The 18653-nt window shown below is 43.6% G+C and overlaps 4 non-coding genes across 4 annotated transcripts; 1 reads left to right on the top strand and 3 right to left on the bottom strand.

Moving 5' to 3' along the window:
- Nucleotides 1–11520: 11520 nt before the first annotated feature.
- On the bottom strand, nt 11521–11594 carry TRNAT-AGU (transfer RNA threonine (anticodon AGU)). Its single transcript has one exon. It is a non-coding gene; the product is annotated as a tRNA-Thr (tRNA).
- Nucleotides 11595–13982: 2388 nt separating this feature from the next.
- Nucleotides 13983–14056, bottom strand: TRNAT-AGU (transfer RNA threonine (anticodon AGU)). Its single transcript has one exon. It is a non-coding gene; the product is annotated as a tRNA-Thr (tRNA).
- Nucleotides 14057–17551: 3495 nt separating this feature from the next.
- Nucleotides 17552–17623, top strand: TRNAQ-CUG (transfer RNA glutamine (anticodon CUG)). The gene has a single exon. It is a non-coding gene; the product is annotated as a tRNA-Gln (tRNA).
- Nucleotides 17624–18550: 927 nt separating this feature from the next.
- Nucleotides 18551–18632, bottom strand: TRNAS-AGA (transfer RNA serine (anticodon AGA)). The gene has a single exon. It is a non-coding gene; the product is annotated as a tRNA-Ser (tRNA).
- Nucleotides 18633–18653: the final 21 nt, after the last annotated feature.

The raw sequence follows: 18653 nt of genomic DNA, 5'->3' as shown, positions 1-18653 counted from the left end.
GAATTCGTTAGGAATTTCATGAAAAATTAGCAACGAATATCGCCGCAATTCTATCGCGCGAATCGCTTCATTAAACTCCATTTTACAGCATTCCATGCTATTGGGGACCTAAGATGGCGGATCCACATGTGAGTACATGGGGCAGGGGATTATGGGAGGGCGGGAAACAGCGGCGGGCTGACCCTGAATCACATGTGAGATGCAGCCTATCAGTGTTCATTTTTCAGCCCAATTGAGTTTATTTTTATTTGCTCCACAAATCTTCTGCTGCTCAGAATTGTATGACAGAGTGCAATTTAGGGTTTAATCCCTGGATTTTTTTTTGTGGTGCTGCACTGTTGGGTCCTGCTGCTGTTCAGAAATACGTGATTGTTCAGTGGACTGTAGTGCATTTGCACCATTTTGTACCTGTTAATCTGTCAAGGGGCTACATACTGTGCAAGTCCAAACAATACTATTCACCGACTGTTTTTTTTTTTTTAAACAGTTTTTTCTGCGTATATTTACACATATATAACTGCCCTTATCAGTGCATACCGCATAGGTACATCCAAGTATTGTACCATTTAGTACCTGTTATGCTGTCAAGGTGCTCCATACCGTCAAAGTCCAAACAATAGTATCCACCGGCTGGTGTATTACAAAAATACAGAGTTTTTTCTGCTAATAGTTAGGCATATTACTGCCCTCATCAGTGCATACCGCATAGGTACATCCAAGTATTGTACCATTTAGTACCTGTTAATCTGTCAAGGGCCTACATACTGTTCAAGGACAGACGTAAGTAATCACCTGCTGCTGTTCTAGACAAATACTGTTTAAAGAGTAGTGTGGCGTATTGTAATACTCTCATAAACGCACTAAGTATGTCAGGCAGAGAAGTGCCAGGACATGCACAGAGGAGTGGCAGAGGCCTAAATACTTCAGGCAGAGTTGGCAGCAGACTTGGGGCGAGTGGCAGCAGGAGTCGCAGCGAGAGGCCTGAGCTCCTGTTATCAGCCAGCGGTCGTGTCTCCACCAGCAACCCATCTGCCGTCGTCGATTGGTTAACACGCTCATCCACATCATCACAAGTGACAACTGACACCCCCAGTCAACAGTCGGTGGGTTCCTCAGACACAACCCTCAGTTGGCATGGCCCGGGAGCAGTCCATGTCCTCCCATTGCCTTTGTCCTATGCTATTCCCTCTCCTAAAGAAGTATCTTATGCTGTGGGTTCAGCTCCACTATTTACTGAGGACGATCCAATAGAGGACAGTCAGCAGCTACTGTCCAGCCAAGAAGGGGAGGAGACATGCGCCGCTTGCTCCGCTAAGCGGCCAAGTAGTGATGCGGAGAGTGACGTGGGAGGCGGTGTTGCAAGTGTTCAGGGTCCTGAAGCAGACACTGTTGGGGAACCTGAGGAGGACTTCAGTGACGTGCACACAACTGTTGATGATGATGAAGCCGATCGCAATTGGGAGCCGGGTGCAGAAGGGGCTTCATCATGATCAGGAGAAGAGAGTTGCAGGTTGCCCTTGAGGCAGCAAGGCGGTAGCACGGTTGGCAGTCAGCGTGGTGGCAGTAGTGGAAATTCAGGAGCCAAACGTGCCGGGGGAGACCACCTGCTTCGCGGCAGCCTACCTTTCCGGGAGGTAGTGGAACAAGGGTTCCTGGAGAGTAGCAGTCAATTAGTGCGGACTGGGGGTGGAAAAATCAGCTACTCGGCGGTGTGGAAGTTTTTCATAAGGCATCCGGAGGAGGTTCACGTAGCCACATGCAAGATCTGTCAGCAGAAGGTGAAGCGTGGCCAGGGTCCCAATGTCGGTACCACGGCCCTGCGTCAACACATGCTTCGCCACCATAAAGCGGCCTGGGAGAACTGTGGCTCCGATGTAGTGGTCCAGCCTGCTGCATCACCCAGTGGCCATCCGCTCCCTCCTTCATCTAGCCAAGGCTCCCCCACCTCAGCCGAAGGGAGCTGTGTGTCAAACCCTCCTTCTGTCGCTCCTGCTTCTCCCGCATTTAGTCAGCCATTCCGCCAACAATCCATCGGCGAACCATGTCCAAGAGACAACAGTATGCGCCCACTCATCCAACGGCGCAGAAGTTGAATGTGCTCCTGTCCAAGTTGCTGGTGTTGCAGTTCCTCCCTTTTCAAGTGGTGGACTCTGCACCTTTCAGAGAATTGATTGCTTGTGCCGCGCCGAGGTGGTGAGTCCCAAGCCGTCATTTCTTTGCGAAGAAGGCAGTACCAGCCCTGCATAAGTTTGTACAAGAGAAGGTGGGCCAGTCCTTGAGCCTGTCGGTGTGTTCAAAAGTGCACGGCAGCGCCCACGTTTGGAGCCGTAACTACGGGCAGGGAAAGTACATGTCTTTTATGGCTCACTGGGTAAATGTGGTTCCTGCACAGCCACAACAGCAACTTGGACAGGTCACACCGCTTCCTCCTCCACGCTCTCGCTCCCAGGCAGTTGGTCCTGTTACAGTATGCGACGCCACCTCCTCATGCTCCCCCGTGTCCTCGGCCTCCACTGCACGTCCAAATCTCGGTGGCCATTCATTGTACCATGTGTGTAGGGCACGGTGGTGTCAAGCTGTTCTTCACATGGTTTGCCTTGGCGAACGGAGTCACCCAGGGGAGGAACTGCACTGCTAAAGTTCATTCGTAAAGAAATCCGAGTATGGCTTACTCCACAAAATCTGGAAATGGGAACCAAAGTGACAGACAACGGGAAGAACATCGTGTCCGCGCTGCGACAAGGAAGTGTGAAACATGCACCCTGCATGGCACACGTGTTGAATCTGGTTGTCTAGCTACCATCCCAAAATGGGGGCCTTTTTTAAACCCACTGAGAGGGAGGACAAACTGACCTACTACAGAAAGATTCTACGTAGTCAGATGGTCAGCCACATGGTCCATCCACTCGCAGGTCTGACTCGGGGGGCCCTCTGCGCTCACCTTCCACTGCCATGGCTGCTGGGGAGGGGTGGGAGGAGCAGTACCAGCTCAATCAGCAGCAGCCTGAGTCTACAGTCGCTGATGAGTAGCTTCCTTCACCCGCATAGTGAAGCAACTCATCAGCAGCAAGTAGACATGGAGCAGGACCTGAACCAGCTGGTGGTGGCATACCTTGACATGGCCATGCCAACAACCATTGAAGATCCGCTGGACTTCTGGGCAGCCAAACTTGATTTATGGCCACAACTAGCAGAGTTTGCCCTGGAAAAGCTGTCCTGGGGGACAACTATGCTGCCTAATCTGGGGGACAACTATGCTCCTAATCTGGGGGACAACTATGCTCCTAATCTGGGGGACAACTATGCTCCTAATCTGGGGGACAACTATGCTCCTAATCTGGGGGACAACTATGCTCCGAATCTGGGGAACATCTATGCTGCCTAATCTGGGGGACAATTATGCTCCTAATCTGGGGGACATCTATGCTGCCTAATCTGGGGGACAATTATGCTCCTAATCTGGGGGACATCTATGCTGCCTAATCTGGGGGACATCTATGCTCCTAATCTGGGGGACATCTATGCTGCCTAATTTGGGGGACATCTATGCTCCTAATCTGGGGGACAACTATGCTCCTAATATGGGGGAAACTGATGCTTCTGGCCTTGGGCCTGTAATTTTTTGAAGTTTAGCAGTAACTAAATACATGCTTAACCCCTTAAGGACTGAGCCCTTTTTCACCTTAAGGACTCGGCCATTTTTTGCAAATCTGACCACTGTCACTTTAAACATTAATAACTCTGGAATGCTTTTAGTAATCATTCTGATTCCGAGATAGTTTTTTCGTGACATATTCTACTTTAACGTAGTGGTAAAATTTTTTGGTAACTTGCATCCTTTCTTGGTGAAAAATCCCAAAATTTGATGAAAAATTTGAAAATTTTGCACTTTTCTAACTTTGAAGCTCTCTGCTTGTAAGGAAAATGGATATTCCCGCAAAAAAAATTTTTATTCACATATACAATATGTCTACTTTATATTTGCATCATAAAATTGATGAGTTTTTACTTTTGGAAGACACCAGAGGGCTTCAAAGTTCCGCAGCAATTTTCCATTTTTTCACAAAATTTTGAAACTCGCTTTTTTTCAGGGACCAGTTCAGGTTTGAAGTGGATTTGAAGGGTCTTCATATTAGAAATACCCCATAAATGACCCCATTATAAAAACTGCACCCCCAAAGGATTCAAAATGACATTCAGTAAGCGTTTTAACCCTTTACGGGTTTCACAGGAATAGCAGCAAAGTGAAGGAGAAAATTCACAATCTTAATTTTTTACACTCGCATGTTCTTGTAGACCCAATTTTTGAATTTTTGCAAGGGGTAAAAAGGAGAAAATTTTTACTTGTATTTGAAACCCAATTTCTCTCGAGTAAGCACATACCTCATATGTCTATGTAAAGTGTTCGGCGGGCGCAGTAGAGGGCTCAGAAGGGAAGGAGCGTCAAATGGTTTTTGGGGGGCATGTCACCTTTAGGAAGCCCCTATGGTGCCAGAAAAGCAAAAAAACCCACATGGCATACCATTTTGGAAACTAGACCCCTCGGGGAACGTAAAAAGGGGTAATGTGAACCTTAATACCCCACAGGTGATTCACGACTTTTGCATATGTAAAAAAAAAAAGAAATTTTTACCTAAAATGCTTGGTTTCCCTAAAGTTTAACATTTTTAAAAAGGGTAATAGCAGAAAATACCCCCCAAAATTTGAAGCCCAATTTCTCCCGATTCAGAAAACACCCCATATGGGGGTGAAAAGTGCTCTGCTGGCGCACTACAGGTCTCAGAAGAGAAAGAGTCACATTTGGCTTTTTTGAAGGAAATTTTGCTCTGGGGGCATGCCGCATTTAGGAAGCCCCTATGGTGCCAGGACAGCAAAAAAAAACCCACATGGCATACCATTTTGGAAACTAGACCCCTCGGGGAACGTAACAAGGGGTAAAGTGAACCTTAATACCCTACAGGTGTTTCACGACTTTTGCATATGTAAAAAAAAATAAAAAAATTTACCTAAAAGGCTTCTTTTCCCAAAAACTTTACATTTTTAAAAAGGGTAAAAGCAGAAAATACCCCCCAAAATTTGAAGCCCAATTTCTCCCGATTCAGAAAACACCCCATATGGGGGTGAAAAGTGCTCTGTTGGCGCACTACAGGTCTCAGAAGAGAAGGAGTCACATTTGGCTTTTTGAAAGCAAATTTTGCTCTGGGGGCATGCCGCATTTAGGAAGCCCCTATGGTGCCAGGACCGCAAAATAAACCCACATGGCATACCATTTTGGAAACTAGAGCCCTCGGGGAATGTAACAAGGGGTTAAGTGAACCTTAATACCCCACAGGCGTTTCACGACTATTGCATATGTAAAAAAAATTTAAAAAAATTTACCTAAAAGGCTTCTTTTCCCAAAAACTTTACATTTTTAAAAAGGGTAAAAGCAGAAAATACCCCCCAAAATTTGAAGCCCAATTTCTCCCGAGTACGGCGATACCCCATATGTGACCATTAACTGTTGCCTTGAAATACGACAGGGCTCCAAAGTGAGAGCGCCATGCGCATTTGAGGCCTAAATTAGGGATTGCATAGGGGTGGACATAGGGGTATTCTACGCCAGTGATTCCCAAACAGGGTGCCTCCAGCTGTTGCAAAACTCCCAGCATGCCTGGACAGTCAACGGCTGTCCGACAATACTGGGAGTTGTTGTTTTGCAACAGCTGGAGGCTCCGTTTTGGAAACCGTGGCGTACCAGACGTTTTTCATTTTTATTGGGGAGGGGAGGGGGTCTGTGTAGGGGTATGTGTATATGTAGTGTTTTTTACTTTTTATTTTATTTTTTGTTAGTGTAGTGTAGTGTTTTTAGGGTATAGTCACACGGGCGGGGGTTCACAGTAGTTTCTCGCTGGCAGTTTGAGCTGTTGCAGAAAATTTGCTGCAGCTCAAACTTGCAGCCCGATACTTACTGTAATCCTCCGCCCATGTGAGTGTACCCTGTACATTCACATTGGGGGGGGGGACATCCAGCTGTTGCAAAACTACAACTCCCAGCATGCGCTGACAGACTGTACATGCTGAGAGTTTTAGTTTTGCAACAGCTGTAGGCACACTGGTTATGTATCACGGAGTTTGTGACCTTACTCAGTGTTTCAAAACCAGTGTGCCTCCAGCTGTTGCAAAACTACAACTCCCAGCATGTACGGTGCATGGTGTAAGGTGACTGCTGGGAGTTGTAGTTTGCAACAGCTGGAGGCACACCGGTTGTGAAACACTGAGTTAAGTAAAAAAAAAACTCTAAGTTTCACAACCAGTGTGCCTTCAGCTGTTGCAAAACTACAACTCTCAGCAGTCACCGACAGCCAACGGGCATGCTGGGAGTTGTAGTTATGCAACCAGCAGATGCACCACTACAACTCCCAGCATGCACTTTAGCTGTTTGTGCAAGCTGGGAGTTGTAGTTATACAACAGCTGAAGGTAAACTTTTCCATAGAAAAAATGTGCCTCCAGCTGTTGCAAAACCATAAGTCCCAGCATGCCCATAAGGGAATGCTGGGAGTTGTGGTGGTCTGCCTCCTGCTGTTGCATAACTACAAAAAGGGCATGCTGGGAGCTGTTGCTAAGCAACAGCAGGAGGCTGTAACTCACCTCCTGCTGCTGCTCCATCGCAGGACTGTCCCTCGCCGCCACCATCAGTCCTGGGGCCCCGATCCCAGCACCCGGGGTCGTCTTCCCGCACCCGTGCCACCTCACCCCTGCTGGCTCTGGCTGTTCGGGGCCGCCAGAGACGGCCCCGAACAGCCAGTAATTCCGGGTCACCGGGTCACTGGAGACCCGATTAACGCGGAATCGCCGCAGATCGCTGGACTGAATTGTCCAGCGATCTGCGGCGATCGCCAACATGGGGGGGCATAATGACCCCCCTGGGCGATATGCCGGGATGCCTGCTGAACATTTTCAGCAGGCATCCGGCTCCGGTCCCCAACCGGCTAGCGGTGGGGACCGGAATTCCCACGGGCGTATGGATACGCCCTGGGTCCTTAAGGACTCGGGATGCAGGGCGTATCCATACGTCCTGCGTCCTTAAGAGGTTAATGCAAATGTAAACATTGATTTTTAAATGTAAGGGGTTATGAAACCCTCTTGGGTACTGCGAATGACTGCTCCAGACTCATTCTGTGTCTTTCACAAACTACTTGCCTCCCTGGTGCCTCAGGCCTTGGGCCTATAATTTTTTTAAGTTTAGCAGTCGCTAAATACATGCTTAATGCAAATGTAAACATTGATCTTTAAATGTAAGGGGTTATGAAACCCTCTTGGGTTCTGCGAATGACTGCTCCAGACTCATTCTGTGTCTTTCGCAAACTACTTGCCTCCCTGGTGCCTCAGGCCTTGGGCCTTAAATTTTGGGATGTTTAGCAGTAGCTAAATACATGCTTAATGCAAATTTCAACAATGATCATTAAATTCTCGGCACTCTGCCAGGGCCTTCTCCTACCCCGCCTGGGCCGATCCGAGGACCTCACTAACCAACTCACTAACCAATCCAATCGGTTGTAGCGACGGGCGGTGTGTACAAAGGGCAGGGACTTAATCAACGCCAGCTTATGACCCTCACTTACTGGTAATTCCTCGTTTTAAGGGTAAATAATTGCAATCCCAGATCCCTATCACTAACTGGTTTCAGCGTGCAACACGCACCTGTCCTTGAAAGATAGAGACACGCTAATCCATTCAGTGGAGCGCTAGTGCGGCCCAGGACATCTGAGGCCATAACACACTTGTTATTGCTCGATCTCGCAATTGATCGGGCAAGGTAAGGGGTTATTAAAGCCTCTTGGGTACTGCTGAGGCCTACTCCTGACTGCTCCTGGTGCAATGTATGGGGTAATTAAACACTCTTGGGTAGTGTTATTGTTAAATATACTGATAATTTTATCAGTAATAAAATAGAAATTTGCAGAATGCTAACCGTTACACAACGGAACGCTTGTTGCGTGTGTTTTTTTTAATGAAAATAAAAAAAAATCCGGAGAGGGATTAACTCTGCTTAATCATTTTTGGCGGAAAAATCATTTGGTGATCTGATCTTTTGGAGACAGATGCGCTTACACACATATGTAATAATTTTTTTTAAATAATTTCAAACATTGTGTGGTTTATTATTTTTGAGAAGAAAGTCTTTGGGTGGTCCACTGTCCTGCATTATAGAGTCTTCTGAAATGGTGGATATGCGCTTGTTCTTACACAATGGTATACAATTTTTAAAAAATGTATACAATTTTGTTGAATTTGGGGCGGATTGTGAAGCCCTGTGTGTACTGGTGCATCAGCCAACTCCAGGCTGTGTCCTTCAGGCAATATATGGGTTCCTGATGCCGCAGAGGTGGGGCCTGGGTCTGGGAATTTAAAATTTTTGTATAGTGGGTGCTACCTATGAGAAATCTTTGTCAAACATTTCTCATTTTGTGTTGTTTTTTGGGGGGGATTGTGAAGCCCTGGTGTGTAGTGTACTCGTGCATCAGCCAACTCCACGCTGTGCCATTCAGCCACCATATGGTGTCCTCATGCTGCCAACACCTCCACGCTGTGCCATTCAGTTGATGGTTGACAACATTTATTTGCATTCCCTTAACGCTGTTACTAATGTGAAATCTGGATGGTCTTGGTAATGTTTATGAATGGGGACCATTGAGCCATGGCGGAGTTCATAGTGATGGCCGGTGCGCTCCTCTTCAGGCTGATATTCTCCTGGGCGTCCATCAATTTTGGCAGTTTTACTGCAAAACCCACCTGCTGCCTTTTAGAATTCAACATCTCTCGGGCATCTTGCACTTTACTCTTTATTCTGAAACGTGCTTCTTTGGCGACCATTTTCTCGCGGGCATCCTTCATGCCTAGCTTCAGACGGGCATCTGTCATGCCAGTCTTCTGACGGGCATCAAACATTCTCTGGAAACTTTTTTGCAGGGATACACGTTTAGGAATAAAGGGTAGCGTGCCAGATGCCATTGCAAGCCAGCTTGTCCTGGTATGGTATAGTAAGTTTTATCTTCCGAGGATGTCCTACATTTGGGGAAACAGGGTAATAAATTTGAAATTTCCAGAAGGATAACCATTACACAATGGAATGCTTGTTGCGTGTGATTTATTACATAAAATTTTACTAAAAAAACATACAAAGAGGGATTAATTCTGCTTCTTCATCCTTTTTGGTGAAAATTATGATTTTTGGTGGTCCACCGTCCTTAATTTTGGGGCCTCATCAACTTGTTCTTTTGAGATTGTTTTTATAAAAAAAAAAATTTAAAATCTTTGTCAGAAAATTATCATTATGTTGTTCTTGGGGAGGAGTTGTGAAGCCTTGGTGTGTACTCTTGAATCAGCCAACTCCAGGCTGTGTCCTTCTTGCAATATATGGGTTACTGATGCCGCAGAGGTGGGGACTGGGTCTGTGAATTTCAAAATTTGGGATAGCGGGTGCAACCTATGATAAATCTTTGTGAAACATTTCTCAAGGTCTTGTTTTTTGGGAGGATTGTGAAGCCCTGGTGTGTACTGGTGCATCAGCCAACTCCAGGCTGTGTCCTTGAGCCAATATATGGGTTACTGATGCCGCTGTGGTGGGGCCTGGGTCTGTGAATTAGCGGGTGCTACCTATGAGAAATCTTGGTCATAAATTTCTAATTGTGTTGTTGTTTTTTGGTGAGGATTGTGAATCCCTGGTGTGTACTCTTGCATCAGCCAACTCCAGGCTGTGTCATTCAAGCAATATATGGGTTACTGATGCCACAGGGGTGGGGCCTGGTTCTGGAAATTTCAAATTTTTGGATAGCGGGTGCTACCAATGAGAAATCTTGGACAAAAATTTCTCATTGTGTTCTTTTTGGAGGGGGGATTGTGAAGCCCTGGTGTGTACTGGTGCATCAGCCAACTCAAGGCTGTGTCCTTCAGGCAATATATGGGTTACTGATGCCGCAGAGGTGGGGCCTGGGTCTGGGAATTTCAAATTTTTGGATAGCAGGTGCTATGTATGAGAAATCTTTGTCAAAAACTTCTCATATTGTGTTTTTTTTTTTTTTGGGGGGGGGGGGGGGGGGGATTGTGTAGCCCTGGTGTGTAGTGTACTAGTGCATCAGCCAACTCCAAGCTGTGCCATTCAGCCACTAAATGGTCTCCACTTGCTGCCAACATGTCCATGCTGTGTCATTCAGCCACTATATGGTGTCCTCATGCTGCCAACACCTCCACGCTGTGACATTCAGCCACTATATGGTCTCCTCATGCTGCCAACACCTCCACGCTGTGTCATTCAGCCACTATATGGTCTCCTCATGCTGCCAAAACCTCCACACTGTGACATTCAGACACTATATGGTGTCCTCATGCTGCCAACACCTCCACGCTATGTCATTCAGTCACTATATGGTCTCCTGACACTGATGCCACCACCAGGCTCTGTCATTGTGCTGCTGTGCGGCAGTGATTCTAAGAGCGATGCCGGTAATCTGCATGCTATTCTGAATAACAGTATTATTTCACTACCCCAGCACACTCCGTATGCCTTTTAGGACACGGCAAAGTGTTCTATACCCCTATAGAGGCTGTATGTAGGCCAGAAATAGGTTTATTTAATATTGATTCGCCGCAAACAAATTTGGATCGAAACAAACTTTTTCAGAAAATTCGGCGAATCGGCCAAATCGAATTTTTGAAAAGTTCGCTCATCTGTAAACCTAAACATTTTGAAGTTGTATCAGCTCTTCCCCCTCTGTCCTCCATAGAGATCACTGAAGATTAATCATCCTAATGAAGGTTAGGTTACAAGGTGTAATGGTTAGCACTCTGGACTCTGAATCCAGCGATCTGAGTTCAAATCTCGGTGGGACCTTTGTTTTTTTTTTTTTGTAATCTTATAAAATTATATCTTCCTCCCAAAACATTTACAGGTTTATCTACAGGCCACTTTATTAGGTCACCTGTTTAATTCTTTGTTCAGACAAATAGATAATCAACCAATCACATGGCAGCAACTCAATGCATTTAGGCATGTATATGTGGACAGGACAACTTGTTTAAGTTTAAACTTAGCATCAGAACAGGAAAAAAGCGGGATTTAAAGTTGTACTCTGGTGGTTAAAATAAAAAGTTTAAACTTTTTAAAAAATAAAATTTTAAGTGATTTACAAATCTGTATAACTTTCTCGCACCAGTTGATTTGAAAATATTTTTTTTTCCTCTAGTACCTCTTTGAATGTGACATGATTGGCGCTAGATGGATTTTCATGCACAACCATCTCTAGGGTTTACAGAGAATGGTCCGAGAAAGAAAAAATTACCAGTGTTGTAGGAAAAATGGCATGCAAAATTATAGAAAAAAGGGATCCAGCCCTGTACTAGTACCTAATAAAGTGTCCAGAGAGAGTAAATGAGAGTATATTTGGCTTTAGCCGTCCGGACCCGATTTGTTCTTGTGTGAACAGATATTTACTTATAATGATATAGAAAAACCTTGAAGAGACTGTAAGAAATGTACAAGGCACTGCTGAGATTCGAACTCAGGATCTCCTGTTTACTAGACAGGCGCTTTAACCAACTAAGCCACAGCGCCACTCAGGAGCCTTTTTTTGCGTTTTTTGACCAAAAAATAGTGTGAATTAATATATATTTTTTTTTTGTGTGAATTTTTTCCACTTTATCTCCTGCCTTTTTTTTTTTTTTTTTTATTCTTTCATCACATGACTAAAGGATTGCTATTAAAGTACTGGGTAGAAGAAAAACACCGGGGAAAAAAACACCAATATCAAGACACACTCAGTGTTTTTTTCGATGTTTTGTATTTCTATGAGAGAAAAAGATCCCCAGAGCTAACTGAATTTGGAAAACTGCTGGACATCTTATCTTTTATCCAAAGGACAGGGAAAAGATGTCTCATCGGGGGTCATGATGATGGGACAACCACGATTTCCGCACAGCACTCGGCCTTCTGGACAAATGCTGGGTTTCTGTGACAGTGGGTGTGACGTCACTCCCCGCCCCCTCCATGCATGTCTATGGGAGGGGGCATGATGGTCATCACACCCCCTCCCATAGACATGCATGGAGATGGTAGTAGCGTGATGTCATGAGAGGGTGTGGATAGGGGGATAAGGTGTATAACGGTGGGGTGCCCCTTTAACTAGGGTTGATGTTCTCCTATAGTTCCCATAATATTTTCTCATATTCTACACAGATGAGTAAAGATCCTCAGTGATGTCTGTAACTTAGGGAGGAACCAAAATATATAATTACATAGAGATTCACTGGGATTTTGCTGTGAATAATTTACTGTCATATAATTATCTATTGTCCCATCTCTGTATAATGACAGGTAAACCACAACTGTGCAACAGGTTCCGTGGTGTAATGGTTAGCACTCTGGACTTTGAATCCAGCGATCTGAGTTCAAATCTCGGTGGGACCTTCCATCTTTTTTAGTTATTATCATCAGTTATATCTGGTTATTTTCTCATACACAAACCTTTAACTTTAGATATCGTAATCTTAACAAATCACTATGGTTATGTCTCAAAGTAAAAATTTAAAAGTATCTTAATATTCAAAATGTTATAACGTTTGGGTTAGTAAAGGAGTACTCCAGTGGGACCCTTATGAATATTCTATTAAAGAAAACAACTCTATTATTCTATCAACAACTATATTATACATTTTGGGAATATATCCCGGACCCCAGGCTGTAAGAGGTAATCCATCATTGTAATCTATGGGACAATATTAAAGGGGTGCTCTGCTGCTCAGCGTTTGGAACAAACTGTTCTGAACACTGGAGCCGGTGCTGGGAGTTCGTGATGTCATAGACCAGCCCACTCATGATGTCACGCCCCTCTCCTTTAATGCAAGTTTAGGAACAGTTAGTTCCAAATGCTGAGCTGCGGAGTACCCCTTTAACACTAAATATATTTACTTACAGGGGAACGCCTCTGGAAAACATTTATTTTTAATCAACTGATGCCAGAAAGTTAAGCAGATTTGTAAATTACTTCTATTAAATAAAAATCTTAATTCTTCCATTACTTATCAGCTGCTGTATACTACAGAGGAAGTAATTTCCTTTATGAATTTATTTTCTGTCTGACCACAGTGCTCTCTCCTGACACTTCTGTCCATGTAAGGAACTGTCCAGAGCAGGGGAGGTTTGCTATGGGGATTTTCTCCTGTTCTGGACAGTTCCTGACATGGACAGAGGTGTCAGCAGAGAGCACTGTGGTCAGACAGAAAAGAAATTCAAAAAGAAAATAACTTGTGTGGAGGAAGCGTGGTGCAGTTGCCCATGTCAACCACCTAGATTGCTTCTTTCATTTTTCGAAGGCCTCTTTAAAAAGGAAAGAAGCGATCTGATTGGTTGCAAAGGGAACTGCATCACTCACGCGAAGGGAACTGCACAGTTTTTGATAAATCTCCCCCCATGTTTCACAAAGGAGAAGAAAACAGAAGCCTGATCCAAGGTCGTTGCACCAACGTCTACTGCTTTAACAGCGGGAAAAGATGATGGGACCATAGCCGATTCAGGAGTAGGTCTGGTGTGAATTGGAAAAGAAAACGTAGCACCATTATATTGCACAGTTGCCTTAGGTGCAGCTTCTTCTTCCAGACACGGAGGGGGCGATAGGACAGGTAGGTGCCCAGAGGAAGTATGGTTGTTGGAGTCAGACAGACTGGTCTAAGTATTTCTCACATAATCATCTCTAGTTTGAATGGTTCAAAAAAGAAAAAATATCCTGAGGGGGAAATCTTTTCAGCACCTTGTAGAAAAAATGCCATGAAAAATTATAGTAAAAAGGATCAAGTTTGGTTCTAGCAAGGTGTGCCTAATAAAGTGTCCAGAGAGTATATTAGGCTCCAGCCGTCTGGCCCCATTGTGTTTGATTTGTTCTTGTTTGAACAGATATTTACTTATAATGATATGGAAAAACCTGGAAGAGACTGTAAGAAAAGGACAAGGCACTGCTGAGATTTGAACTCAGGATCTCCTGTTTACTAGACAGGCGCTTTAACCAACTAAGCCACAGCGCCCCACAGAGAAATGTTTTTCAACCAATCGTCATGGATGAAGGTTCCAAGATGTCATAGTTTGCAGACTGGACTCTATATCCAGAGTTCAAATCTCAGTGGAACCTTAATTTGTTTTGTTGTTGTTACATTGTTTTCTGCATTAATGTGTGAATATGGGAATATCCTGTTCCTACAACACATTAGGACTAATGGTATTTAAATAATGAAAATAAAACATTAATTCCCTGAGTAAGCCTAACAGTGAAACCACGTAGGGGTGATCGCTGTAATTAGTATATGTGGTACAGCACTTACTATATATTGTGTACAATATGGGTTTGATTATTCATTTATTTATCTATCTGTAACCTATATGAATTATCATTTTTAATGAATGTAGTTATCTATCTATTTGTGACATATTTGAATTATTATTTATTTATCTATCTATCTATTTATCTATCTGTGACCTATATGAATAATTATTAGAGAATGATCCCATTTATTTGCAGCTAGGGTTAGTCCAAATTCTGCCATTCATTTTTTTATGTTATCTGAATTTTCAATTGAGTTTTTCTTATTATATCCTTATCTTTGTGTCCCTTGTGGTTTGATCGGTTCGGTGGTATGGGGTATGTGGTTATAGTGAATTTTCCCACTTGACCATATTACGTTCAGTTTGTGATATTGCCCCTTTTTTTGGATTACAGAAAATTTTTTTACAAAAAGTTCCTGAATAAATAGACAAGAAGAAATTTTTCATCTTTCAAATCTGCATATAGCAAATCTGGTGGCAGATACCACAGCACATTCTTAGAAGCCTTTAGGAGGGTTAAATAAAGGTGATTAAAATGATTTCTTTAATAATAATAATAATAATAATATTTAAAATAAAAAAAAAACTTGACAACGGTGGGATTCAAACCCATGCCTCCAGAGAGACTGGAGCCTAATTCCAGCATCTTAGACCACTCAGCCACACTACCTTATATTTTCTTGAATGGAAGCATAGATGGGAGAAAATTTGATTTTACAATTCAAAGCATAAAGAATGGCTGCCATGCTGCACCATCATTTACCAGGTTATCTTCATTTGCTATCATCACTCTTCACAGTAGTTGTGTGAATCCCATATCCTGTACAAATCCCAAAGAATCCCATTATGCCGTGTCTCTACCTGCATACATTCACACAGCTACGAGCTGAGGAGAGAGTCACTGAGCGGGAAAAAGGAGACTCATTGAGGCATTTAGGGGCCAAATTAAAAATAAAGATAAATTAAAGGTAAAATTACTATCATGCATGGTGCTGCACAATAGTCATGTGTCATATCACCATTGGGGCTACTCTTTAACCTCATAAAGACCAGCAGAGCTAATTTCTTACAAAAACAACTCCAAGTCTGTCTCCAGGTTGGGTGTGATATTACAACTTGGCTCCAGTCACTTCAATGGAACTGATCTAGAGAACCACACCCAACCTGGAGACAGATGGGGATTGTTTTTTTTAAAAAGAAATTACATTTTTTTTTATTCTATTCCTGGATAAGCCCTTTAAGGGCCAAGGATGTACCTGTACACCCTGTTGCCGCTCCCGCAGCTTCAAGCACACTCACGAGCTGAGCACACTTCATACCAGGTGGGTCCTGGTTGCTATCAGCAGCCAGGACCCATGGTTAGTGCGGGATATTGCCTGGTATTAACCCTTTAGATGCCACAATCAAAGTTGATCACAATAAACCAAATTCCAAAGGGATTAATAAATCCCAACAACCTTTAGGGGTCACCCCCAAGGGGCAGCCCCTAAACTACAAATCCCCCCCCCTTTAAAATGAAACTTTTATTAGTATACAATAGAAAATAGAAAAATGAGGTGCACTGTCTTAAACAGACCAATTGGTTTCAGTGTATAATTAAAATCACAGCCTCTGCTCAGAATGATTCTCTCACAAGAAGACCCGTATATAATAGCGTGCATAAACTGTATATTGCCGCTAGCCAAAGGTTGTTGCACTACTGAGTCCTGGTAGTCATTATGGTTCCTGTTTAGAAAGTTTTATAGCCATTCTCTTCCCAAAGTTGATTGTGGCATCTAAACGTGTGATTTAACGTTGTAAGTTTGCTCTAAGAGCTGATCGGGACATCCGTGGTGAAATTTCAGAGCCCTGATCGGCTAAGTGGATGGTGTCCTTGCTGTTTGATCGGTGCTCCAATGCTCCAGGAAGCCTCAGCAGGCTAAAGCAGGAGATCACCGATAACACTGATCAATGCTGAGCAAAAGCTCAGTATTGCACAGTGTATGCAATCGCAAGAATATATGATATAGCCACCTATGGGGACTAAAAAAAAGGGTAAAAAAAAAAAAATGCTCTCGGGAGCTTATACCATCCCCCTACTGGACATTTTCTGAACATTGTGACTATTTCAGGCCTCAGCTATAAGAAGAAGACATGGATTGTTTTGTTAAACTCAACATGGAGAAAATAGAATTTATTACCTTTCCCCCATTCCGCCCCATCCCCCACCCAATCTATCAATCATAGTCAATGGCTCCCCTCTCTCTCCCCAGTCCCACATGTCCGCTGCCTTGGGGTCACCTTTGACCCTGCATTGTCTTTTAAACCACACATCCAGATCCTCCCCATCTCCTGCCACTTTCTTCTTAAAAGCATTTCTCACATGCGCTCATTCCTCCTCAACTTTGACTCAAATAAACTCCTGGCACATGTCCTCATCTTCTCCTGTATGGACTAGTACAATATTCTCCTCTGTGGCCTCCATCAAGCCCTCTTGCCCCCCTCCAATCCATCCTCAACACTTCTGCCTGCCTTATCCACCAATCCCCTCGCTCCTCCTCTGCCGCTCCCCTCGGCCAATCAATTCACTGGATTTACCCGTTGCCCAATGAATTTAGCTTAAACTGTTCCCCATGACATACAAGGCCGTCCACAACCTGTACCCCCCATACAGCAAAACTCAATGTGCCCCCGGCACATCCAGCTCTCACCCACCATCAAAACCTTCAAAAGAAACCTGAAGACCCATCTCTACAAGAAAGCCTACGACCTATAATAACCCTACTGCCACCACACTACGAATGACTACTTCCCTGACCTCTCATAGACAACTAGATGTCCCCATCACCCACTGTTTCCCTCCTCTTGTAGATTGTAAGTCCTTGTGAATCCTTATCCCCATCGTACACATATGAATATTTTCCTATATACTGTAGCACTTACATATTTCCACATTGATATTGTTATGTGTACAGTCACTATGTTATTACTTGTTATATTTCCATGTGGTTACAGATTTCATGACTTATAGACACCTTATTGATGTTCTTGGTGTTGCTGATATCGGGTGTAATGTAATGTGTCTCTATATATTTTTAGGGGTCGTCTATGATCACCAAGTAAACAATATGTATGAACATAAACATAAACATATTGAAGTTGTATCAGCTCTTCCCCGTCTGTCCTCACTAGAGGTCCCCTAAGTGTTATTAGCTTCTTAAGGTTCCATGGTGTAATGGTTAGCACTCTGGACTCTGAATCCAGCGATCCGAGTTCAAATCTCGGTGGGACCTTTACTCTTTAATTATTATTTTTTTAATCAAACACAATGTGAATTAAATATATGACATCAAAACTCAATTTTTAAAAACACACAATGATAAATGTCCCTCTATATATTTAACTGGTGGACACCTTCAAACATTTTAGGGAGGGGGGCGGGTAAATTAAGTAAATAAAACATTTAGAAAACAACATAGGAAGTGGTGGGATTCAAACCCACCCCTCCAGAGAAACTGGACCCTAAATAGAGGGCCTGAGACCACTCCACATACAGAAACATTGATGGGACAACCCATAGAAAGAGTTTGGAGTCTGAACCTAGTGAATTTGACTGATGAGAGTACTTGGTGTAATATTAACATTTTCCAAACAAGAAGTAGCAAACCTAAAAGAGAAAATGAATTTAAAAAAAAAGTACTATTCACCTCACAGATCCTCCATCCTATGGTGCCAAGTCCCTGGTGACCTCCACTTCCTGTTCCCAACCTCCGTACAGGAAATGCCCACACAGCAGGGACCGGCCTCAGATAGTAGTTGGCTAAGAAGATGTTTCCTTATTCAAGATGTGGACCGGGAAGTGAAGATCAGTGTGGACCGGGCACTGTTGTATGGCAGCAGTGGAGATAGGGGAGGTGAAAACTGTTTTTATTTATTTTTACTCAATTTTAAACTTAATGAAAATGTGTTTTGCTGTGGCTTTAGTTGGTTAAAGTCCCTGTCTAGTAAACAGGAGATCCTGAGTTTGAATCTCAACAGTCTTGTCCTTTTCTTTATACTAAAATCTGGACGGGACGTCCTTTGTCATTTCATACAATCAGACCGACACCTTCATTCTCATTGGAGTAAAATAAACCTATTCCTCATCATACATAGACATTAATTATATATTACAGAAAAAGAAAGAAAATAAAATTGGAGACTGCAAACAAGAAGACTAACGTAGTCGGCAGGATTTGAACCTGCGCGGGGAGACCCCAATGGATTTCTAGTCCATCGCCTTAACCACTCGGCCACGACAAATGGCAACAGTGATCAGAACAT

Source organism: Hyla sarda, chromosome 4 (assembly GCF_029499605.1).
Source record: "Hyla sarda isolate aHylSar1 chromosome 4, aHylSar1.hap1, whole genome shotgun sequence".
NCBI lineage: Eukaryota > Metazoa > Chordata > Amphibia > Anura > Hylidae > Hyla > Hyla sarda.
Note: the sequence above shows the minus strand (reverse complement) of the source record. Positions and strands in the feature narration are given on the sequence as shown.